Below are 12176 nucleotides of genomic sequence, written 5' to 3' on the forward strand. Positions count from 1 at the left end.
GTTGACCGCCAAACACAACCATCCCATTACTACCACTGTTCACATTATTTTGCCTATCTCCTGTACGCAATCTCACGCTCGACAGTGGCACGGCGAGGTCCCTCTGTCCGACGACCAGTACGTTGTGTTCCGTTGGCACCCGCACATCGGCGACACGGTTTGCGATGGTGCCAGGAGCATAGGGACTGGACTAATTAGTATTGGGTCGCGTACTCATCTCATATGAGAGCAGATTCAGTCTGAATAGTGATTCTGAACGTACCATCGCGTAGCTAGAAGTGGGAACACGTAATGCACTCAGGGAAGTTGTTGAACATGATCGTTTTCGGGGAACAGGTGCGCTGGTGTTGAGAGGCATACTGTTGCACGGGCATACTGACCTTCATATCTTTGAAGACTGTACACTCAGTGGTCACCATTATTGTGACACCGTACTCCACCCTCACGTGTGTCTTTTCAGGGGTGCTTACGACACTGAATTCATTCTCATGGCTGACAGTGCGTGACCGGATCGCATAGCGCAGGTAGAGGAGCCCTTGGAACGAAAGAATATGCAGCGAATGGCCTGGCCTACCCGTTCTCACATCGAGCACGTGTGGGATGCACTGGGGAGCTGTACAGCAGCACGTCCATATGCACCTACGACCCTCGAGCGGTTGTGGAGGAATGGAAAGCCTACAGCAAGAACTCCTTACAACCTTGTGGCCAGCGTGGGAGCACGTTGGAAAGGATGCACTGCCTTCCGTGGTGATCTCACGCTGAATTAACAACCACGTTCCTCTGTTTGTAATGTCCATGGGACCATCATCAACTGCGGTAACTTCAGTGAAATTATTGTCTTTGTATAAAACTGATATTTCTGTGGTTCTTGTTAGGTAATCGTTTCATTTAGCTTCTGTACTGTATTACACTGTACTGTACTATACAGCCGGCCGGGGTGGCCGAGCGGCTCTAGGCGCTACAGTCTGGAACCGCGCGAGCGCTACGGTCGCAGGTTCGAATCGTGCCTCGGGCATGGATGTGTGTGATGTCCTTAGGTTAGTTAGGTTTAATTAGTTATAAGTTCTAAGGGACTGATGACCTTAGAAATTAAGTCCCTTAGTGCTCAGAGCCATTTGAACCATTTTTTGCACTATACTGCCTCAGTTCTTTCTACGTAGTGTCCGTGTTTCATCGAGTTATGCTTTTTGGTAGTGACATATCATACGTTAATTACTCTCAAGAATATGGGAATTGTGAGTCCGCCTTGATGCAAAACACTTTGTTATTTGTTTACTTATTTGTTCCCCAAACTACTCTCGTCCGTAAGTTTTGCCATTAATATATTTTTCATACATTCCATCAAATATTCTAATCTGCTTGTGATCCTCAATCATATAATTTTGTCAGTACTTGATTTGTGTTTTTCTTGTTACATTGTGAAATTACAGCAGTCACTTCTTGTGTGCTGGTGTTCTTCCTTAAATTACAAAATTTGCTCTGTAAAAGTAAGGTTTTTCCAAACGAGAAACAATGTTAAGTGTACAGCATGGTCGTATACTTGGAACCAGCGACGATGGTGAAGTTTAAAAATGTTGCAATCGACAAAATCTTGGAAACTCAGTGTTTAATAGTCCAGCATATGTGCAATTAAATTACAGGGAAGTAGTATCAGAACTTACATGCAAGTAACAAAATTTCAAAATAGATGCTATTTGAAACAAAAAAATTCATTTTGAAGAAAGTAAAAATTGTTAAAACATTAAAGAAACTCAGTTACTCATATTCTGTAAATATCACACGTTACATGGTAGACGATATTCTCCCGTTCCAGGGTATAAGATGGTGCACGACCTACGAAGATGGCTTCATTGTCTACACATTATGTAACGTGTTTTAAAAATGTGTAGAATTTTACTCAGCATAAATTCTGTAACTGAACAATTAACAATATTTTCCAATTAGCTTTGACGTACTACACACCACTTAAATGTGTAGAACTCAATATATTTATAAATGCTGTACAAAGAGCAACTTAATGTCTCACAAAAAACGGTTGATCTCACTTTTTGTTTAATTGATAGAGCAAGAGCTGCCCGCTGTCTAATTTTCACTTTCGTATACTTTAGTATGATGCTAGCTTCTAGACACTATTTAGTGAATTTAATAGTCATTACCTCGGGAAAGATTAGCTGCTTCAGTTTTCAGAGCCTTTTGACTCTGTCATAAGCCAGACATGGCACTAGTTTCACAACCTGCGACATGGTCGCGAATAGAACAGTGATCCACAAAGCGTAGATTAAATTTCTTTTATTTCCGTCTGTAGTCGCAAAATTATTAGAACCTTAGATTTACCGGTCCCGGTCGGCGATGACCACATCCAGTTCTGCAGCAAAACATGGGAAAGAACAAATAAAGCTAGTGGACTTCTTACATCTTAAAACATTAAAATATGCCGCAATGGAAAGTGTTACTGACATACATGGAGAAGACATGCGCTTTAAATATGATGAGGCGTATCACTTTTAATACATGTTCTGGTATAATGAAGCCATAATGGCATCGTGAAAAGATACACTCAAAATCACCATAGCATCGCCGCACGTACCTAAAATATGGTATATACTAGGTCACAGTGGAGGCGGAGTCATTAAAACAGGTATTCCTCGCCATATTTTAAGCGCATGTTTTCTTCATGTACGTCAGTAATACTCAACCCAATATTAGAAGTACAGCCCAAAATATATGCGAGCATTAGCGTTGCAGAACAAATCAGGTCTGTATTTTAAGAGTATACTCTGTAATCAGCTCAGGTAGTGATGAGCCGAATACAGGGCGTGAAAGTTATTTTAAATTCGGCGCATTCAAAACTAAATGCTGATAGGTGTCCAGTCTTTTTCTGAAACAGCAATTATGCCTGAGAATTGGAACAACTGCTATGCACAACTTGCATGTATCTCATCTCTTTTCAAGAAACGTTCCGATGAATTCTATCTTATTAGTAGTGCCAAATGTCCATGTCTACTAGAGGCATTAACGGTAAACGATGTTAATAAATTGCGCTCTGAAATTCGGATGCAGCGTATGCTGCCCTTACTCCGTTGGGTGTGGTCGATAAATGGCTGTCTCTGGAAACATAAAAAAAATCGTTTACGTGTCACTGAAAAATATGTAACTCTTAGGTAACAACCAAGAAATGTTGCCGGAGGTTTTCCCGCAAACAGAATTATTCCCTTGCAGAATTTGGCAGTTGAAGTAATTATCATTCCACGTCCGTTTAGTTTCTAAAGATAATTGTTGTAAATTGTCCATTATATCCGGTAAGTCACGTCACTTACTTTATTCGTGCAAATTCCACAAACTCTGATCACACAAAAAAATTGAGAACTCCCTCAATTTTCAGAGATATTTTTACAGAAATAAAATAGTCATTCCATTATTTTTTGATTCAACAGCTACCTATAAATAGATCATTAGAACAAATCGATCACATCTACCCCACCTAATTTGTTGAAGTATATTCCGGTACTCTGCCGCAGTTAGATGTGTATAAACGTGAAATGGTTGTACAAGTTTCACTTTAGTTATAAATTAGAAGGCTTGAAACTAGTTACTTAATATTAACATTTATTATAATATTAATCATTATCACTATTAAAATTGTTATTATAATTATCACCGTTGGTGTCATTAGGGAACTTAACTACTTAAACTACCAGAATGTCCTTCTGAATGAGTGGAATCAGTACAAACATTTGAGTATCAGATGTGGTTGCAAATGAGGCGGACGTGTTTCCTCGATGCGTTGACAAAAACACAGTCTAAACAGTTATGGAGTCGAATATAGCAAGCGTCTGTGCCGCCGAGCCACGACTGTAACGCCGGATACGCAAACGGGAGTCACTTAACGTTTCTCTGGCTGAAATATCGCCGCGGCTCTCTAAATTTGCAGGCTGGGGTGACGCTCTGGCGGAACGCTCAGGAATTTGTATAGGGCGCCGGCCCCAGGGACGGCGGCTCCAAACTAGAGAACGCCTATTGACTATTGTCAGGGGACGCTGTTTTATTATGCAAGAAGGCGGGATTACTGAGTTACGAGCCAGCACGACCACTCCCTTTTTAGGAGCTTTCCCTCTACTTCCCCTCTGAGTCCGCTGCGTGATGTTCGTTTCGCAAAACGCTAGTCAGAAAACAGCTTGGAGGCTACAGGGCTGACACACACACTGCTCCCTCCCTGCAACTGTCAAAAACTGGCTTAGGAACAACCGGTTACGGGATCGGAAAGCTACTGAAGGCGCTTCGAAGAGTGAGGGCCACTGCATCTAAGGCTATAGCTCCTGGGTGCTTTGTGAATTCTCTCACTCCAGATCAGTTTACTGCATCCCTGTGGAGTCGTAAAGCGTCCTACGTGATAACAAAAGGTAAAGGCCGTTGCAGATAATAGCTCGAGTCTCACGATCGATGCGCAGAACTACAGATCTATATTGTGACATCAGTGCGTTGTAGAATTGTGTAATACGTTTTGCGCTCGATTATGATATTTTTCGCACAACGAAAAACAAGTATCGTGTGGAAGATTGCTCGATCTACCCATTCACAAAGTACGCAAGGCAGTAATAAGTGGAGTGTCAGAGCTTGCCATATTTCTTCACTTCTGGGAAGCTGTCGTCGCAGCTCTCCGCATTCACTTAGCATACTAAATACTTGTATCAGGTATTCTGACGAGGTCTTTAACTGTACTGAAAAGCAGATAGCGCTACGTCATTCTCACTGGAAGTGACGTCACCAAAAGCCACTGAAGCATAAAAAGCGTTAGCGGGATATTCTAATGCTACAGTGTTCACCTTTGGTACGCTACTGCAGAAGCACTGCCGAAGCATTCAAAACAAAGTGTCAGAGTGTCAAGCGATCTTAAAATACAGTGGAACTCACATAAACCGGCCGCTGTGGCCGAGCGGTTCTAGGCGCTTCAGTCTCGAACCGCGCGACCGCTACGGTCGCAGGTTCGAATCCTGCCTTGGGCATTGATGTGTGTGATGTCCTTAGGTTGGTTAGGTTTAAGTAGTTCTAAGTTCTAGGGGACTGATGACCTCAGACGTTAAGTCCCATAGTGCTCTGAGCAATTTGAGCCATTAGAACTCACAGGTACAGGAATCTCGCTAAGGCTCGAAATTCATTATGGTTTGATGTTTTGGTCAAAACTAAGTGCGTGTCGAGGGGATATGCTGATGGTAAATGGAAGTGGCGAATTCGTCATAGTAGACAAATTCCAATCCACCGACGTACAAATTGAAGCTGCATACGAGATATTTCGGATAAGTCTCAGTATCATAGCTGGGAAAAATGTATAATTTGATGCTTCTCTCACCTATAGACTCGCCTCCAGGCGTAAATTAATACTTTAGAAAAAAATTCGCTCGCTGGGACGTATGCTTCCCAATTATACCGTCATTACCGTCATTACTGGAGGATACCTGCTCTTTTTGAGGATGTCCACAGTGAAACTGCTATCATTTTTCGAGGGACGATTGTAGTAACAATGATTTAAAAAGTATAAAGGGCAACAGAGGCAAGTAGAAAGATTGCCACGTACAGGACACAGGTAAAGAGGCAATCATTTCCTGTCTGAAAGAGTAATGTGATATATTTGGCTCTGAGCAGGAGCGTGAAGAAGGAAGTATGACTCATGATTAGAGTAATAGTTGACTAAGCACAAGATGCTGTGCATCTAATAAAACAAACAATATGAGTAGTTTTAGAGTGATGCAAAATGAAACTCATTTGTCAAAGATGTATTGCGTGAAGCTTTCAACGACTACCGTAGCAGAATCCCATCGGAATACCAACAAAAAATCACATGCCATTCTGATTACGTGTAAAGACTGTAAGTGGTCAAAATCATGGATGATACAAGGGCTGAAACAGAGACTGACATAAAAATGTATAATATTCTGAGTACCATCTTCAATTGTCCCTTTACAAAGGAATATCAGGGATTACTGCCGCTGCTTAACTGTCCCATCGTTGAAAAGATGAATGATATTGATATAACTACAGCATTAGCGTCACTGACGTTGAAAAACAACTGAAATCGCTAAGACTGATCAGAATTTCAAGCCCTGACGGAATCCCTGTCACATGTTATACAGACCTTGCGGTTGAGGGAGCCTCTCTTTTAACCTTAATATACAGTAAATTAATGGAACAAAAGCTGTGCCGTAGCTGGTAATCACAGTCGACACTCGTCTACAAGGGAAGTAGCAGAAGTGATCGAAAAATCTACCGTCCAATATCCTCGACATCTGCCTGTTGGGGAATCTTAGAACATATTCTGAAATCCAACATAATAATGTTTCTCGAACAAAATTACCTCCTCCATGCCAATTTGCAAGACCGACATTCTCGTAAAGAATCGGTCAGGCGCATTTCTCACATGATATTATGAAAACCATGCGTCAAATCAGTCAGGTAGATACAATAACTATCGATTTCCGAGAAGTATTTGACTCAGTACCACATCAACGCTTATTATCAAAAGTACCATCGTAAGGGGTATCAAACGAAATTTGTGGCTGTATTGAGGATTTATCGGTAGGGACGACGCTGAGTGTTATCTTACATGGAAAGTCATCAAAGATGTTGAAGCTACTTCCGGTGTTGTGACCCTTGCTGTTCATATTGCATATTAAAGACCTTACAGACGATATGAATAGTAATGTCAGACATTTCACAGATTACGCAGTTATCTATAGTGAAGTATCGTGTGAAGAAAGCTGCTGAATATATTCAGTTGGATCGTGATAAGATTTGAAAGTGTTGCAAATATTGACAGCTTGCTTTGAATGTAAGAAATATAAAACTGTGCACTTAATAAAACGAAAAATAATGTAGTATCCTATAAGTACAGTACCCCTGAGTCAAAATTGGAACTGACCAACACATACACATACTTGGGTGTAACAATTGCTAAGAATAAGAAATGGAACTACCACATAGGCTCTGCCATACGTAAAGCTTCTTTAATAGGAAACCAGAAAAAATGTAATGACTCTACATAGAAAATTGCTTACAAGACACTTATCTGACCCATCCTAGAATATTGCTCAGCTTTGTAGGACTCTCACCAAAACACTAACGATCCATACAGAACACATACAAAGAAGGGCTGGTTTGTTTTACTCGCCGAGAGCGTCACGGAGATGCAGGATAACTGAACGGAGAGCCACTTATAGAGCTGTAATAACTATGCCCCGATATTTTAGTGATATGTAGAAAGAATAAGTTTACAATAGTATCTAACTTTCAAAACATCTATGAAGTAATCACACAGCACACATTTTCATAAATCAGTTGCAACAGAAACAGAAAACAGCCTACATGTATCCAAATAGTATGAATAGTTTAGTAAAACAACAGGTTGTTGAGACTGCGTGTAACCCTTCTGCTTATAGCATCTACCTGTGCAAGGGGGATTGTCGCCCCTGTTATTTGGACCTAAATAAAGAATGTAATCAATAGTTACCTAGGTGGAAGATCATGTAATGGAGGCTTAAGCTCCTATCAGACGAACTATGGTAACAGTTCAGTGAGACAGTGGTACTACATATTTTATATCAGTGCCCAGCAATGCAGCATCATATGTAGTCTTAACTTATTCAATTCCTGAGAAGTTATAGGCATGTAAATAGATTCTAGAATTCCTTAATAAGTATAATCAGTGTCCCTTTTTTTTTAGTTGAATCCCGATTAATGAAAGTCACTGATCAGAGCATCATTGCATTTCGTAGTAATTCACAATGGTGACTCAGAAATGTGGTACTTTAAGTGAAATTTGTACGCCGGGGAATATGTTTCTGGTAAATAAATTCGCAATACTTGATGTCTGTAATTGTCACATTAATTTTTAAGAGCGATTGACACAATTTACAATCTCGTCATGGTAATCTTTCCTAAACTTCATGATACAAAACCATGACAGTTTTATTGGACATGTAATCCAAAACCATCAGCACAAAACTTACCTTACATTCGTTGAACAGTTACTATTGAAGAACTGAAGGCGATAACCTGCGTTTTCATAAAACAATCACTGGAAAATATTTTGACACTATACGACTAAAACAGAAGCAGGGTTTTGAAATTATTAATAACAACCATCGCTCTATTATTTATGTTCTCAAATGATTGGAATAATTCACCGGAATAATAGTGTTCTGAAAGATGTCATAGATAAACATACAGTATTACTGACTATCAAGATGATCAAGCCCGCTACGAGGAAAATATCATCCAGTTATCGCTACATCAGGTTATCAAATAAAAACACATCTGCTTCAAATTATACGTCACAATGTTTATAAAATTTATGAAATCAGTATTTGTGTTAATACTCCAGTGCAATTAATACTCTTTCAAACTAAATACTGTTTGTGGTGTCACCGCCAGACGCCACACTTGCTAGGTGGTAGCCTTTAAATCGGCCGCGGTCCGTTAGTATACGTCGGACCCGCGTGTCGCCACTATCAGTGATTGCAGACCGAGCGCCGCCACACGGCAGGTCTAGAGAGACTTCCTAGCCCTCCCCCCAGTTGTACAACCGACTTTACTAGCGATGGTTCACTGACAAAATACGCTCTCATTTGCCGAGACGATAGTTTAGCATAGCCTTCAGCTACGTCACTTGCTACGACCTAGCAAGGCGCCATTATCAGTTACTACTGATATTGATTCATGTACCGTCAAGACCGACGTTCTTCATTAACGGATTAAAGTTAAGTATTCCACCAGCTACGTCCGTTTTTCCAAATTCTAATTTCCTTGTCCTGTTCCAGACCTCACGCCAGCCTGCGTGAGCTAAAACGCGTGGCTTTCGGCCTCCTTCTAGTAACACGGTGTTGGCTCTCCTGCCAACCAAAACACTGTTAAATCCAAAGCAGAGAGTATTACTCCTGAACCACAAGGATCTTTATTTTACAGTAACTATTACCCACAATATCATAAAGAATTTGAACTTAATTGTAAACATGTTGGTCGAATAACTTTTGTCAGATAATAATGATTTTTTTTTAGATCAAACGATTAATCTATAAGAATTACGGAAGAATCTACGTAAACACTTTCACCTAGCTAGGAAGTTTGGAAAAATGTCACGAAACTGATTATTATCACAACTTGGACTGTCACAGTCTTAAAAACATGGTTTAAAACGCAACATGCAAGAATTTTGCTTTGCAGCTAGTGTGAAGTTTCTGTTTGGATTAAGACTTTGCGGCTAACTGGGACTCCAGCCTGAGATCGTTGTCTCTCGCAGCCAAATGTCTTAAAACAAACAACATCCCACCTTTTCTTCTTGGAGTAATACTCTTCAATCGATCTGTTCTTACCTTCCCAGTTCCCCAGGCAGTGGCTAAGCCATTTATCCCGTATATCATTTTTCCAGGAATGTTAATCCTGAAGGCTATGCAGGAGAACTTCTGTGTAGTTTGGAAGGTAGGAGAAGATGCATAGACCAAATCACTAATAAATCTGTGACGGCGAGTTGTGAATCGTTCTTGAGCTTAGTTGGTAGAGCATATGATCGTGAAAGGCAATGGACTTAGCATCTAGTCCCTGTCAGCCCACAGTTTGTAACCTCCCCCTCACTTATCGACCTTAATGACAGTGAAAAATTAAACCGCGTGCACCTAATGGAAATTTAGGAAAAGCAATCGTCACCGAAGTTAATTTGTCGGTAAAGAGGGAGGAAAGGGTTACATCTAAATGAAAGGAAAAATGCAAATGAAATTGGTGTAAAGTAATTTTGAGAAAAGGGTAAAATTAATAAAGAAAGTAAATGTGCGGTCGTTACGTTAACAATTAATTGGCGTTAATTAGATATTTGAGATTTGGGGAAAATTACGGTCGCCAGTCCTATGGACAACTACTATAATAACTGAAAATGAAAGATTAATGCGCATATAATTAGCACTAAAAGCGTGGCAACTGAAGGTTGACATGTGTTGTGTGAAAACTGAATGTTTGTCGGAAGTAATAAAACCGGAAAATTGAAAGTTAGTTTTAGTGACTGAAATTAATAGTGAACTTTGTTTCTGAAGCACTACGAAATTCAATAAAATAAGGTTAGTCTTGGGCTACCTCAACAATCATTTAAAACGCTGCCGGTCAGAGTGGCCGTGCGGTTCTAGGCGCTACAGCCTGGAACCGAGCGATTTAGGACAAGGAAATTAGAATCTGGAAAAACGGACGTAGCTGGTGGAATACTTAATTTTAATCCGTTAATGAAGAACGTCGGTCTTGACGGTACATGAATCAATATCAGTAGTAACTGATAATGGCGCCTTGCTAGGTCGTAGCAAGTGACGTAGCTGAAGGCTATGCTAAACTATCGTCTCGGCAAATGAGAGCGTATTTTGTCAGTGAACCATCGCTAGTAAAGTCGGTTGTACAACTGGGGGGAGTGCTAGGAAGTCTCTCTAGACCTGCCGTGTGGCGGCGCTCGGTCTGCAATCACTGATAGTGGCGACACGCGGGTCCGACGTATACTAACGGACCGCGGCCGATTTAAAGGCTACCACCTAGCAAGTGTGGTGTCTGGCGGTGACACCACAAACAGTATTTAGTTTGAAAGAGTATTAATTGCACTGGAGTATTAACACAAATACTGATTTCATAAATTTTATAAACATTGTGACGTATAATTTGAAGCAGATGTGTTTTTATTTGATAACCTGATGTAGCGATAACTGGATGATATTTTCCTCGTAGCGGGCTTGATCATCTTGATAGTCAGTAATACTGTATGTTTATCTATGACATCTTTCAGAACACTATTATTCCGGTGAATTATTCCAATCATTTGAGAACATAAATAATAGAGCGATGGTTGTTATTAATAATTTCAAAACCCTGCTTCTGTTTTAGTCGTATAGTGTCAAAATATTTTCCAGTGATTGTTTTATGAAAACGCAGGTTATCGCCTTCAGTTCTTCAATAGTAACTGTTCACAGGTTCGAATCCTGCCTCGGGCATGGATGTGTGTGATGTCCTTAGGTTAGTTAGGTTTAATTAGTTCTAAGTTCTAGGCGACTGATGACCTCAGAAGTTAAGTCGCATAGTGCTCAGAGCCACTTAAAACGCTACTTGAATCTACGCAATTTAGAAATAATAGATTTGACTTTGAACCTGAATTAAATGATTCTAAACAATTAACAATAGTAAAATTTAGTATCTACCAAGCTGAGCTGCAGTCACAGGTAATCTAAAATATGGTACCAAAACTCGCACTCTTAATTTGTGCTTGTGTAATCTAAATATTGTAGCCAGCTATGAATACTTTATCTGAACTTTGAAATTAAAGCAGTGAAATGGAATGATATTACTTTAATGCTGGCGTATGAATTTCAACGTCACTTGGGTTCATTCCGGAAAAGGAAGGGACCCTGCTTGGTAATGCAATTGGGACAATGAGCAACAAAGTTTCATGCTAAGTTTCTGTGTATTTGGGATGCAACAGTTTGAAAAGCTGATGTCTGCCATACAGTTCTAAAACTTTACGTGCTTTTAGTCTTCCTTGTTGGTTGATTGAAGGTTTGAAGTCGTCGATCGAGGAGGTGGTGACAATCAATCATTGTCGGCCGTAGCTGTTGCAGAAGCTGGATGTTGGCGCGCCTTCTTCTCGATACAGTCACAGTTAAATTATCGCTCAGTACTAACAAATGACGTACATTCTTAAGTTAAATATAAACACAAGGTTCCTTAAGTCTCCTTCTTTAAATACGTAAAATGCCAACCGCTTTCGTTTTCATTAGCGATGCATCACCCACCCTTCGTTATAGATACTGTCATGACCAGCTGTAAACTAGAAAGCACGAACACTTCTCAGCCAGAACATTATGACCTACCCAATAGCCGGTATGTCCTGGCATGGAAGCAATGAGGCCTTGGTAGCTCGCTGGAGGGAGTTGCCAGCACATGTGCCCATACAAGTCACCTAACTCCCGTAAATTCCGTGGAGGGGAGGGGGGGTGGATGAGTTCTGATGCCATCTTCAATTGCATCCCAAATGTGTTTGACCCGGTTGAAATCTGGCGAGCTGAGGGGCCAGCATATCAATTGGAACTCGCCACTGTGTTCCTCAAAATACTCCATCACACTCCTGATCTTGTGACACGGCGCATTATCTTGTTGGAAATGTCACT

Source organism: Schistocerca nitens, chromosome 3 (assembly GCF_023898315.1).
Source record: "Schistocerca nitens isolate TAMUIC-IGC-003100 chromosome 3, iqSchNite1.1, whole genome shotgun sequence".
NCBI lineage: Eukaryota > Metazoa > Arthropoda > Insecta > Orthoptera > Acrididae > Schistocerca > Schistocerca nitens.